The following is a 14,713-nucleotide window of genomic DNA, read 5'->3' on the forward strand; positions in this document are numbered from 1 at the left end:
TCAGGAAGAGTATTATTTATACAGGATTCTAGTAATACAAGTTCCTTTATTATTTGTTATCTTTAAAGAATTATGATATGGATTTAACTTTGATATCCTTAGATACTTATGGCTTAAACAACCCATATAAGAGAGCCAACCTACTAAGGTATCTTAAACTAAACAAGGCTCAAGTAGTTTTTCTCCAAGAGACACACTTTAAAATAAATGGCATATGTATGCGGGACCCTAAAGAATACACAATACTTGCTCAATCTTCTTATAAAAATAAGACCAGAGGAGTAACAATTCTATGAAAAAAGACTTTTTTAAATCCCCAAATTATTTACAAACGTAGATAATGATGGACTCATGGTCTTAGTTATACTTAAGTTTAACAATAGAATTTGGACCCTGGTAAATTTATACTGGTTCCCAGGTAAGGGGGTTGGACTAGCTAAGAAACACTTAGACTTTATTACAACTACTTCTAAATGAAATAGTATACTAGGAGGTGATTTCAACTGTATCACAGATATTACAGAAACTACGAATAGAACATCTCCTAGACTATTGTCCTCAGCCAAACAGTTAAAAAATGGACATAAATGTTAAATTAAAAGACACCTTTAATGCTTTGGGACCAAATTCTTTACTATTCTCACACCAGGACTATAGACATTGTACCCAAACTAGAATAGATAAAATGTATATCTCATAAGATCTTTATTCTAAAATCTTGAATTTTTCAATACAACCTTGTCCCTTTTCAGATCATAAATCTCTGTTGTTAACAATTCACTTGGAATTCAATCAGTTAGTTATTACTTCAAGGAGTCCTTCATATATCACAAAAATTAAAGACTTTAAATCTTGGATAACTTATGAACTTCAGCTTTTCTTAGTGATTAATTATAAACCTGAAGCAAACACAATTATGGTTTGGGATTCTCTTAAGGTCTATCTATATGTGGTACAAAAATAAAATTAAAGAATGGGACTCAGAGTTACAGCAACTCCAAAATCAAATATTATCTCTTAAATCTAATAAGAACTTAATTGCTACAGATAATAAGAAAATACAAGAAGCAAATAAGAAATACAATGAAATATTATCCCACAAAACTAATTTAGCTATGGAAAAACTGAAATTAAATCCTTATGCTACCTCTCCTAAGCATCTTTATAACCTATCTATGAAAGTTAAGATACAATCAAAAATTAATAACATTGATAGTATATTTCATGAAGGGAAAAGGGAAAAAGTCTCAGACATAGGGGACATTCTGGAGGCTTTGAATTATCATTATGCAGAGCAATATAAAGATAAAATAAGTACAAATGAATGTGAGAAATTAGAGAATATAGTTCCCAACATAACAAGAATTCCTGAGGAACTTAAGTTAGATCTACAAAAACCTATTTCTCAAAAGGAAATTATAGATGGGATTAAAGGAAGTAAGTCTAATAAAGCACCTGGAATAGATGGATTAATTATCAAAATTTATAGATTGTTCCCTTCTTCTATAATCTCTCTATTGCATAAAACCTTTCTTGAAGTTCAAACATTAGCAAATATTCCTCATTCTTGGAGATATTCTCTAATTTCCCCTATATTAAAAGAGAATAAGGACCCTAATCATTGCAACTTATATAGACCAATTTCTTTGTTGAATAATGATTATAAACTATTTATGTCAATTATGGTCAATAGATTGAAAATACCAATATCTAAAAATAATTAATGAAGACCAAACTGGTTTCATACATAAAAGGCATACACAGGATAATATTAAAAGAGTATTAACACTGATAGATTACCTCAATAGAGGAAACAATGAAGCACTGATAATATGACTAGATATTCAAAAGGCCTTTGACTCCTTAAATTGGGGTTATTTATTTAAAGTCTTACACTTATTAGACCCCCCTTTTTTATAACAATGATAAAGAAAATATATGAAAATACTCTAGCATATGTCAAATGAGGTCCCTTTACTTCCAAAGCAATCCAGATCACTAGAGGTACTAGACAATGATGCCCCATGTCCCCTATCCTATTTGCTCTGGCCATAGAAATACTTGCCATTTTAATACATAATAACCCAAAGATAAGAGGTATAAATATATATGACCAATGTATTTATAAAACAATGATGTTTGCAGATGATGTCTTACTTACCTTACCCAACTCTAAGGAAGTGTCAGGTGAAGTGGCTATAGTAACAACTGTGGAGCGATCTTGGAGTCGGTATATTTAGTTAGGTGGGTGTTGGTGGCATAGCCCCCCACATTAGGGGATGTGGGGGACAAAGTCCCCACTTTATTTTGGTTTAAATTTTTTTTTTTTGTGGCCAAGGGAATTCATTCCCTAAGTTAAATCAGCCGTTCTCTATTTTAATCTTTTGATATTACCAGGCCTACATTTAGGTATTCGCTAACCTAAATTTTTGATCAAGTAATATAGACGCAATAGCAAAACAGCAATTCCCATAATAAGTATACAGGTTGCTCTTAAAAATGTCTAAACTAGTGTTTGTTTTAATGTAATTTGGTAGACAATTCCATGCATCAGCTGCTATCTCAGAGAATCTTCTACATAGGACATCTGGTGATTTTCTACTCGTTTTTGATGACCCCAAACATTCCCAGAGATAGTTGTCACTAAATGATCCATATACCTGAATAAGGTCTCCTCTTAAATATCTAAATGAAACACTCTACAAGTTCAGGTATTTTACTCTTTTATAATAACCTAAATTGTCACATCCATGAATGCCTTTGGTATATTTCTGCTGTATTCTTTCCATTTCACTCATGCTTGTTTTCTTACAAGGTTTCCATATTGTCGTTCCATCCTCAGATTTGAGTCTTTGGAACCTAACAATAAATGATTTCATCATTTCTGATTTCCTAGACTTTATATATCATGTTATACAACCTATAGTTATATAGCGATCATTAAGCAATTGGTTGATTCTTCTTCTTTTTCTTTCAGCTGTTCCCGTTAGGGGTCGCCATAGTGGATCATCCGTTTCCATTTCTTCCTGTCCCCTGCATCTTGCTCTGTCACACAAACCATGTGCATGTCCTCTCTCACCACCATAAACCTTATCTAAGGCCATTCTCTTTTCCACTTACCTGGCAGCTCCATCCTTAGCATCCTTTTCCCAATATGCTCAGCATCCCTTCTCAGCACATGTCCAAACCAACGTAATCTTGCCTCTCTGGCTTTGTCTTTAAACCGTCCAACCTGGGCTGACCATCTAATATACTTATGCCTAATGCTGTCCACCCTTGTCACACCCAGTGCAAATCTTAACATCTTTAACTCTGCCACGTCCAGCTCTGACTCCTGCCTTTTTGTCAGTGCCACTGTCTCCAACCCATATAACATAGCTGGTCTCGCTACCCTCTTATAGACCTTCCCTTTCATTCTTACTGGTACTGGTCTGTCACAAATCACTCCTGACACTCTTCTCCACCTACTCCACCCTGCCTGAAATCTCTTCTACACCTCTCTTCCACACTCGCCATTACTCTGAACTGTTAACCCCAAGTATTTAAACTCATCCATCTTCGCCAACTCTACTCCCTGCATCCTCACCATTCCTCTGTCCTCCCTCTCATTACACACATATATTCTGTCTTAGTCCTACTGACCTTCATTCCTCTCCTCTCTAGAGCATATCTCCACCTCTCCAAAGTCTCCTCAACCTGTTCCCTACTCTCACTACAGATCACAATGGCATCTGCAAACATCATAGTCCGATCTCGTCTGTCAACCTGTTCATCACCATTGCAAATAAGAAAGGAATTAAATATTTCCATCACCATTGCAAATAAGAAATATGAATTAAGCAATTGGTTGATATGATTAGAAAAACTCAAAGCTGAATATACCCCAGGTCATTAAATGAATCTACTCTTTCATCTACTGTGTACTATATTAAATACTCACCTTTCAGTTCATATTTCCCAAATTTCATATCCTTAGTTGTTGACGTATTTATCAGCATCTTATTATTTTGTGACCAAATGGCAATTTATTAAAGTTCTTTTACAGATATTCCTTATGTGTAACCCATGTAATCAGTTTACCAATTTTTATGCCATCTGCATACAGACTATAGAACATCTCAGATGAAATAGATAGATCTGAAGGTTGCAGCCTAAACAAATATGGGCCCAGGGCGAGCTCTGTGGGACACCCTGACTATAACTTTCACTTGTCCAGTTGCTGTATGATAGTTGACAAGTCCTACTTGTAAACCATGCAGCTCTCCATCTTATCAAGAGTACATCAATATCTAGCTGTTCTAATTTATTGATCAACATTTGTGTATGACCCTTTCAAATGATAAAAAGTTAAATCTATATAAATTACATCACAGCACATTTTTTTCATTTGTAGCTGTTATTATATTGTTATAAAACATCATGTTACAGGTGGTGATAGATCTATTTTCAACATATTTGTTCTGATATATGGTTTCAAGTCCCATCCTTTCCATTTCTGACAATAGTTAATCCAGTATAACCTTCTGCATTATTTTTCCACATCAAGAAAGTAAACGTATGGGTCTGTATAACTAGGTATGTACTAATTCACATTCTCTAAAGACAGTTTTAAAAAGTGCATGTCTCCAATGTTGAGGAATCTCCCCATATTTATATGAGCTAGTGAATAACAAATATAATGACACTGTAATTTCGTAATGATGTGTTCTTAAGTCATTATTTCTAATTCTGTCTCCTCCCTGAGCTTTATTTGTATCTAGTTTGCATAGTTCTTTTTCAATGTAATATAATCTAATTTGATTTCAGTATCTGAAGTTACTTGGATGTTACCTGGACAATCTATCTCCTCTTTGTGGCACCATGATGGTCTGCATAAGATGTTATAAATATATATATAATATGTTTTGTCTGATAATACTTTTTTTAGAATCAACACATTTAATTAATTTGTATGTTTTTACTCCTACTACAGCTTATGTATTTAGGTGGGTTCTGTCATGTAGGTCGGGAGACATTTCCCCAGAAGCTACTACACTGAAACCAAATGACCACAGCACCACTTCACCTTAGAGCAGTGCTGCCAAATAGCAGAAATGCTATGGCATTGTATGCTGACTAGTAAACTGGTAAATGCAGCGATCCCTACCTGGCTGTAGTCTAACAGAAAAGACAGCCGCAGTAAAATAGTGATTGTCACAGACGTATGAAGCACAGAGAAAGCAGAAATAGTATCATTGGTTTCCCTGTGCTTTGTACATCCATGAAGATCACTATTCTACCACGGCTGTCTCTACTGTTAGAATACATCCGGGTAGTGTTCATTAGGGGTCATTTCATTTACCAGTTTACTTGTTGGTGTGCAATGCTGTAGCATTTTTATTTTATTTTTTTTTTTTACATTCAAGCACTTTGTCTTTCAAAACTTGTCACATTCCTTCTGCAGTTTTTCCACTGAGTGCATCACTCCAAATTACTTTTACATAATGACTGTTTTGCTCCCATATACTCTGTTATTAATCTTCTGTGCATTGGTTTAGATTTCAGTTTGGCAGAATTACCTAGTAACAAATTAACCTTAATAACCCCATGATCATTGCATGTGAATGGTAGTAAAACTTGACATGAAGTAACTCATTTCTTTAGGAACACAAACAATGTCTAGTATGTTCCATTCCTTGGTAGGCTTTTTTACAGTCTCAAGCAATTGTTGTTCCTGAACATACACTGTAAATAATTTCCTTACTAATGTCATTGAATCAATATTATTCAAGTCTGTTACTGGTAAATTTAAGGCCCCAGCCACTATTTTTCTTCCATCCCATGTTTTAAATAAGAAATGTATGACTTCTTCTAGGTTATCAGCACTTGACATAAGTGGTCTATACATAATAACAATAGTTATATATTCCAGGGTTGTTTGTATTGCCACAGTTACACAATCTATATTATTAGTGCTATCACTGAACATGTAATAGTTACATGTTCTATTACATGTTCAGTGATAACACTAATAATATAGATTGTGTAATTGTGGCAATACAGACAAGCCTGGAATATATATGGCCACAGTGGTGCAGCGGTTAGCATTGTCGCCTCACAGCAAGAGGTTCTCCCGTTCGATTCTCGGCTGGAGCGCCTTCTGTGTGCAGTCTGCATGTCCTCCCCATGGTCGAGTGATGTATAAAGACATGCAGGAAGGTGTGTGTGTGAATGGGCATGCCTTCTTTGAAGGTTGGGTATCGGGCTAGCAACTAGGCACCGTAAAAATCCACTGCCAATCATGAGCAGACCGAAGTTTCGCTGTGGCGACCCCTAACTGGGAAAAGCCGAAAGACATTACATTTTACTGAACGTGTAATAGTTACAGATCTCATAACAATCTTTAATCCCTATCATAACCCTTCCACCTGATTTTTTGTTAGAATGTCTGTTACAGTAAAATGATTTATACCTTGACAGAACTGGTTTCCAGTCATTGTCATTTAACCATGTTTCACAAACAATAACAACATCAATCTTGTGGGAATGCTGCAAATGTTGATGCTGTCATTAACCATCATCAGAGATACAGCAAATGTTACTATCTGTGAAATATTAAATTCTTCACCTGGCAAAAATCCTGTCTTGTGTTTGTCAAATCTTGCAAAATTTCTGCTGCATAAATTATTTTCCCCAATCTTCATGAATGCACAAAATCTTGTCTAAACACGTGTGCCCAAAATTTGACTTGGATGCTCTACACTTTTCCATTTGTTTTTAAACAGGACATTTTTTCATGTCGATACTTACCCAAAATATCATTTCATTCATGGTGAGCTGACTTTCCTTTCTGTATGTGACTTGTGCAACGTGCACGCTAACACCTGTATAAGCTATGCTATCTAACAGAGCTGGAAGTTCCTTACTAACAGTGTGACAGTTCTTGTGGATGTGATCATTTGTGCCAGCATAATAAAAAATGATCCATACTTCCTTACATTAAGGCATTTAGAGGCCTTTCCTACACCCTCTATATTTGCCCATGGCCAGCATAACACTATTCGATGTTCATTATCTTTGCAAATGTAAATATCATTTCCACTAATAATTGAATTTCCATTTAAAAGAATATCGTTTTTTACCAGATCTGAAGACTCTTCAACTTCTAATTCAGTAACTCAGTAATATTTGCTCTATCAGTTGTTACAAAGGAATGATCTTCATCACTGTTAGTCTTATTAATCCCACTGTTTTCAATGTTTATTATATTTGCAAGCTTACAATTTTCATCCAGCAGGATTTGTACATCCACAGTTTAAGCCATGTTATCAGCTTCTTCCTTTCTTTCCTTTTATCTTACAATAATGCCCTTTAATCATTCCAATTTCAATGCTGATTTCTTCCTTTTCACTTGCCCCTTGGCTCTTTTTTCTACCCTTTTTTTGAAAAAAAAAATGATACATTTTTCTGTAGACTGAAGATTTTCCTGATAGAGCAATGTTATCATTCCCTGTAGTCTGCATGTTACATCATAAAGCAGTGTTTTTAGTGTGTGTTTTCTACTTGCTTTCTAGACATTAATCACTTCACTCTTTTTTCTTGTTATCTGTTGTAAACTTCTTTTTATTATTTTCTTCTATATGCTCTGAATCCTTAGATTGCTGAATACTCACATCCCGAATTCCAAAGTCGTCATCAGTATTATTTTATTTAATAAGAGTTAAGTGATCTTTACTGACACTAGACATATCCTTTCCTAAACAGATTCATAGGTTCCTAGGAGGTTACTAGGCTAATGGACCTAGGGCCTTTACAAGCCTAGCCGTGTAAAAACCTGAGTGCCTTGTTGACCATGGTTAGATGGTCGTTGTTATCCAAGTAATTTTGTGATCAGCACTGACTTCCCCTGACCATGAGGGATACAGGTGCCACCCCCAGGGTGAATTTACAGTACCACATCCAGTTGTCAAGGTTGCACTTAAATAGGGTCATTGAGAATATCTGCTTCACGTGGAGTGGGAGCTTATTCCAGAGGAGCAACAATTGCTGGGAAATATATCTGACTCTCCTGCATGTTCTGTTAATGTTCTGTTAAGGCTAGGTTGGGATCCCTGGAGTAAGTTATTTTTGTCTCATTTGATTTGTGAATGTGCAGTATTTCCATTAGGTCAGAGTCTGAGGCAGGCAACTGCTCAGCAGCCTTTATGATACAGAGTACAGTAACAGGGCTTTCAGTCTTTCCATGTATGTCATGTCTTGGAGACTCTGGATTTTCCTGGTTAGAAACCTCTGTGGTCTCTCCAGTTGCTGCACGTTTCTGGTGAGGTACATACATAAGGGAACATTGTACTCTATTAGCAATCTGATAAGGGTCAAGTACAGCAGAGCTATAACCTTCCTGGTCTTAGATGCCCTTATTTATGAGATGTGTAGAGTAGAATGCTTTTCTTACAACTATGGACACATGATGATCAACATTTAGATTGATATCAACTTGTGTTCCCAGGTCTCACACCACTGTGTTTGAGCTTAGAGGGGTGTTATCTATATCAAAAATTGTAGGAGCTTCTTTTTTGCCAAATGAGGCATTTTTTTCCATTAAGTTTTATTCCATGAGTTTGGCACCAATCATTCATCTGTGTCAGCCCTTTCTGTAATATGGTAACATCATTGGGGGACTCTATGATTGCTAACAGTTTACAGTCATATGCAAACTTGGCAAGTCACAGACCATCTACCTTTGCCTGGACTTCAAATAAATAGATTCCAAACAGCAGAGGCCCCAGCAAAAATCCTTGTGATACCCCACTGGTAAATGGTGTACTGGTGGAGGTGGATTCCCCAACTTTGACAGTGTGTGTTTTGTCAGTGAGCCAGTTGGCTACCCATCTAGTAATGTATGATTTAATCCCCAGATGGGAGAGTTTCTCTATGATACCTGAATGGTGGATTGTGTCAAAAGCCTTGGCTAAATCAAGATACATGCTATGTACTGTTTTGCCCTCGTCCAAGGTTTTGTTGACATTCTCAAAGAAGCCCACTATGTTTAATAAGCAAGATCAACTCTTGATGAAACCAAACTGGGTAAGGTCAAGAGTATGAAGGCCACCTATATCCTTGTGGATAAGGTCCATGATGATTTTTTTGATTGCCTTGCAGATAAGGCTGGTTACGCTTATGGGTCAATAGTTGAAGGGGATTACTGTTGCTGTTCTCCACTATGCCAGGACAAAGCCAGTTCTCAGGCTATAGTTAAAGAGACTGTCAAGTGGTTCCACTAGGTCTTGTTTCAGATTGTTTATTAAGTAGCCTGGAATATTATCTGGTCCCATAAAGGATCTGTTTTTGGCCTTGTAGAGTGCTTGTATGAACTGTTCTTTGGAGATATTCAGTAAAGGTTGGTGTCAAGAATGTTTGGAGGGATTAACTCTGTAAACTGCAGTGTAACAAAAATGCCAAGAGTCATGGCACTTAAAACAGACTCTTTAATAACAGTTAACAGTTAAGTGCTTTTGTTCCTTGATTCTGGTGGAGATTGATCAGAACTACATTTCATTAAAACATCAATTAAATAGTAGTTTACAACAATCTTGTGACTATGAACACCCACTAAAAGTCTTGTATCAATTAATACAATTAAAATCATTTAAGCATCAACATATTTCAGTTTTAAACGTGAATGAATAGAGTTGAAATCGGTCAGTCCGGGATAGGCCATGTCCACTAACATGACTAAATCAACATTTTCTTCATGTTCACCTGAGCATCACTTATCACTTGCTTTATGACTAAAAGCAAACAAACAAAATTATTTGTATTAAGCTCTTTAACATGTTTAAACAAAGAATTCTTCATCAGTTTTCACAAATCTCGTGATGGCGCACTGGGAATCAAAATGCATTTTTAATAGTGTATTTAAACATTACTAGAAGCTCTACACATGATTTTTGGATCATATATTTATTTTATGGGTAGATGGGTAGACACCTATAAAAATTTATTGGAATTCATTGGATATATCAACAATACAGTGAAATTCCTAAAACTGACATATAACTGGGATAAAGAAAAAATTGTTTATTTAGATATTGAATTGAACAAAGAAGTTGTTAATGGAATATTCTATTCTAATATACACAGAACGTCCACATTTTCAAACTCATATCTATATTACAATAGCTGGCATCCAAAACATTAAAAAAGTCTGTGGTTAAAGGACAGTTAGTCCGAATAGCTAGAATGAATTCGGTTACAGATGTTTTATAAGGAATGTGATGTTTTGACAGAAATGTTTTGTAAGAGGGGTTACCCTAAACTTTACTAACACAAAAAGGGATGAAATAACATATAAGAGGAGAAATGGTATAGATTTATCAATATTAAATTCTAATAATGTCGAGTCTGTCAATTCTATGCTTGCCAAGAAGATATAAGAGTTTGAAAGTAATAAATTGTTCAGCACAACTTTTTCTCTAGATAGTAAAGTTATAGCTAGGCAGTAAAGCTATAGCTAACTGTTTGAATAAAAACTTGAATCTTTTTAAGTCAGATAGTTCAATTTTAATAACTATAGGTGAAAGACCTTATATAAAATATAGGAAAGATATGTTTAAAAATTACTTGGAACAAAATAAATACGTCAGAGAAAATAGTACAAGATGTATATACGTAATGATTAAACATGGCAGCTGTTCCCAATGTCCTAATATAATTACATTTGATCACTTTAAAGATTTTAAGATTAGGGGCCATTTTTCCTGCAACCCCAAACAAGTAGCATATATGGCTGTATGTTATTCATGCCCTGCATTCATACCTCCCAACCGTGCTGAATCACTCATTTTTTTCCAAGTGTTGGGATTCAAATGAAGGGGTGCCATGATTTCCGAGTGGCATCCCTTAATTTCAGATTTTTTTTTTGTTTTTTAATGTTCGTGCTGTTAGAAATGACATCATCACATGCACAATGATGTCAGCTCCCTCACAGCTACCAGCTTGTCGAATTGAGCTCAAGGAGTTCACGCATTTCTGGCTGGCCTGGCTGCTCAAATGTAAGTGGGAACGACAACAAATAGTTGCTGTTACACAGCACTCTGAGGATCATTATAGGATTATTCTGCAGGGACTGAGTGCTCAAATGCAAGTGGGCTTTGCTGTTATTCTGCAGTGGAAAGTGGTCTTTGCTGTTATTCTGCGGCAGAATGAAGAACTTGTAAATTGGGAAGGCTAACTTTGCAGCAGAATGAAGTAAGGAAACTAACTTTCAGAGAAGTGTGTGTGTGTGTGTGTGTGTGTGTGTGTGTGTGTGTGTGTGTGTGTGTGTGTGAATGCCCTCATTTAATACACCTGGTGGCTAGAGGTACTCAGGTTCAAACCCTGTACCTTGAGTACAGGGCAAAAAGAGCCTAATGTCCCTAGCCACCACCACTTTTGAGGTTTGCTCAGGTTTTTTGTGCTAAGAGTTGAGAGCTATGGTCAGAACTGTGAGAACTGAATTTGTATTCCCCCATTATTGGCTTTATTTGTCCAGGTATTTTATGCTAAGAGGTTGAGAGCTGTGGTGAGAAGTGAGAAATGAATTCAGTAGATGATAGCCATTATGTTTCAGTCTTCCTATTTTTCAGGAAGCTGCTGATTTGGCATAGTAGTATGTTACTCTGGCTGTAGTGCATAGGGTCCTGGGTTCAAGACTTGCTAGTGAAATGCATGGTGGTAGCACATTCTATTCTAGCAACTTTACAAAATTATGCAAGCAGTGTTTAAAATGTGTTCCTGGTAAGTCCCTAGCCACCACCACTTGTGAGCTTTGTCCAGATTTTTTGTGCTAAGAGTTGAGAGCTATGGTGAGAAGTGAGCACTGAATTTGTATTCCCCCATTATTGGCTTTGTTTGTCCAGTTTTTTGTGCTAAGAGGTTGAGAGCTACGGTGAGAAGTGAGAAATGAATTCACTAAATGATAGCCATTAAGTTTCAGTCTTTGTATTTTGAAGGAAGCTATTGATTTGGCATAGTGGTATGTTGCTCTGACTGTAGTGCATAGGGTCCTGGGTTCAAGATTTGCCAGGGAAATGCATGGTGGTAACACAACATTTTATTCTAGCAACTTTGCAAAATTATACAAGTAATGTTTAAAATGTGTCCCTGGTTTTTGACCTTTTGCCCCCCCCCCCAAAAAAAAAATGAAATTGAAAATAAGTGCGAGAAGCTGTGCAAGATGCCTATGGCTTACACTACTGTCATTCTATTTATAATGTGGTTGTGGAAGTAGACTTTTATGATGGAAATGTTCTGAATTGGGCAGTTTTGTCATTATTGGTTCATGCATTTTGTTTCATTGCCTGCAGTACAGTCTACTGGAAAAATGTTCAAACAATAAATTTAAAATGCGCTCTGTCTAATAAGTGTGCTGTATTATACAAGGAATATAATTTAATAAAGTCAGGGAGGTGTATTAAAGAAAAGAACACATGTATTTTTCTTATTTTGTGTGCAAGGGGCCAATGATTTGAAAACAGCCCAAAGGTAATCTTTATCCACCACTGGCCAGAAGTATTTTCTTTGGATGTGATGTGGGTTTCAATGCTGTTTCAATGAATGTGTGTTTCAAGGGCAGAGAGCTTTTAATGCCAAGTCTATTTTCATTGTGAGACAGTATTGCTTTGTTTACCAGATGTCTGTTAGTGTTTGTGCATTGTTTTGCTGTAAAATGTAAAAATAAAATCCAAATAATCATTGTAGAAGTAGAGCAGTATGCACACATTAGTGTTTATGGTAAATGGGGTGAAATAGCCAGGTAATGGGACATTGGAATGGCTGCAGGGGGACTATGGTGCCATATTTTGGTTGTCTGTTATTCAGTTTGCATTTGTAAATTGGTATCCCACAATTCCATTGGAGTGGGTGGGGTTACGTTATTATGTATGTAAATTAGATGTTAATTAGCATGCAGATTTGTGCCTATTATTCATGAACCTTGTCGAGATTTTTGATGTTTCCAGGTTGAGAGGTATGCCTGCATTCTATATCGGAAAGACCTCCAGAAAACTAAGGGAGTGAATATATGAACACGTTAGATATAAGAAAAAACAGGATTACTAATGCTTTGTATAAATATTGTAAAGAGTTTAATACACATAATTTTGTTTTTTCAGTCATAGAGCAATGCCCGGGGTTATATAACAGATGAACATTTAGAGAAATGTGAATTAAAATGGCAAATCATGTTACAGGCCATGAACTATCCAGGACTGAAAGAGTCCAGTTTGATTCATTCACTTTAAAAATTTAAATAGTTTGATGCTTAAATGATTTTAATTGTATTAATTGATACCAGATTTTTAGTGGGTATTCATAGTCACATGATTGTTTTAAACTACTATTTAACTGATGTTTTTTAATGAAATGAAGCTCTGATAAAATTCCACTAGAATCGAGGAACAGAAGCACTTAACTTTTAACTATTAGTTTTTTTGTAAGTGCAGTGATTCTTTCCATTTTTGCTCCACTGTAATTTACAAAGTTAATAGTTAATTTTATTACAGTGAGGATTCCAAGTTTGTATGCCCCAGGGTATGTCTGGTGGGGATGGGTGGGGTGAAGTTATTACCAAATCTATTAACTAGCAGGTTGGCAAATTCCTTAGGTTCAGTTTGAGTGGTACTGTCCACTATAAGTTTGGTACACACCAGGGCATTCTCTTTAGGTTTCAGATGTAGCTAAAGAATGCCTTATGACTGTCTTTAGTTAGGGATGCTAATTTAGACTCATAGCTAGCCTTAGAGGACTTAACAAGATATCTGATTTACTTGTTCAAGCTGTGGAGAGTATTCTTCCTCTGTTGAGTAAATTCCCTCCTGTCTAGATATCACTTTCTTTCTCTTGTTGTTAACTTATGTATACTTACAGTCCACCAGGCTGGCTTTTTTTTTTTTTTCAAGAAGACCTGGTTTTGTTACTGTTAGGTACAGCCAAGTCAATGCATTTGCTTAAATGGCTATATAGAGCACTTGTATAGTCCTCTGCATAGCAGCCATTGTTGGCTATGCTGGTAGAGACTTTAAAACATTTTTATACCATCACTTAGTAGGCAGTATTTTGCTTTGGAGAAATTTTTCAGTTTTTTCTAATCCTGTGGGGGGGGGGTGTCAGGTTTGGTCTTTATTTCAAATAAGACCTTACCAGAGAGGGCAACACACAGGGGGTAGTACAATGATCCCCCACATTGGTGTTGGTCATCACTAGTTCCAGGACATTTAGGCCCTTTGTAGGGGTACAGACTAACTGTTCCAGGACATTTGAATTAACAAAGTCTGGGAACCTCATAGCGATCATGTTTGTGATCATGTAATCACCCAGTCGATGAAAGGATAGTTGAAATCTCCCATAACCAAGATGTTTGGCTGTATACTGAGCTACTGTAGCAACTCCAGGTAGGCAGTGTGCTTCTCCTGGTTTATGGTGGGGGATCTGTAGCTAGCGATGATATGGAAGGGTATTTTACATGTAGTTAATTTGACCTGGAGTAGCTCAAGAGAGTCATCCTTTTTCACCAGTCTCAAGGTGTATTGAGATTTAATGAAGAGGAATACCCTCCATCTTTGGTTCTTCTATGCTTGTTTTGGGGTCTGAACTTGTGAAAGACAATGTAGCCTTGCATGGCCAGGGTGCTCTCAGCAGCCTTGAAGCAAGTCTCAGTGACTGCATAAACGTTAGCATTTTCCACAGTGAGGAGTGC

This window comes from Protopterus annectens, chromosome 2.part0 (assembly GCF_019279795.1).
Source record: "Protopterus annectens isolate FY-2018-M chromosome 2.part0, PAN1.0, whole genome shotgun sequence".
In the NCBI taxonomy this organism is placed as follows: Eukaryota; Metazoa; Chordata; order Ceratodontiformes; family Protopteridae; genus Protopterus; species Protopterus annectens.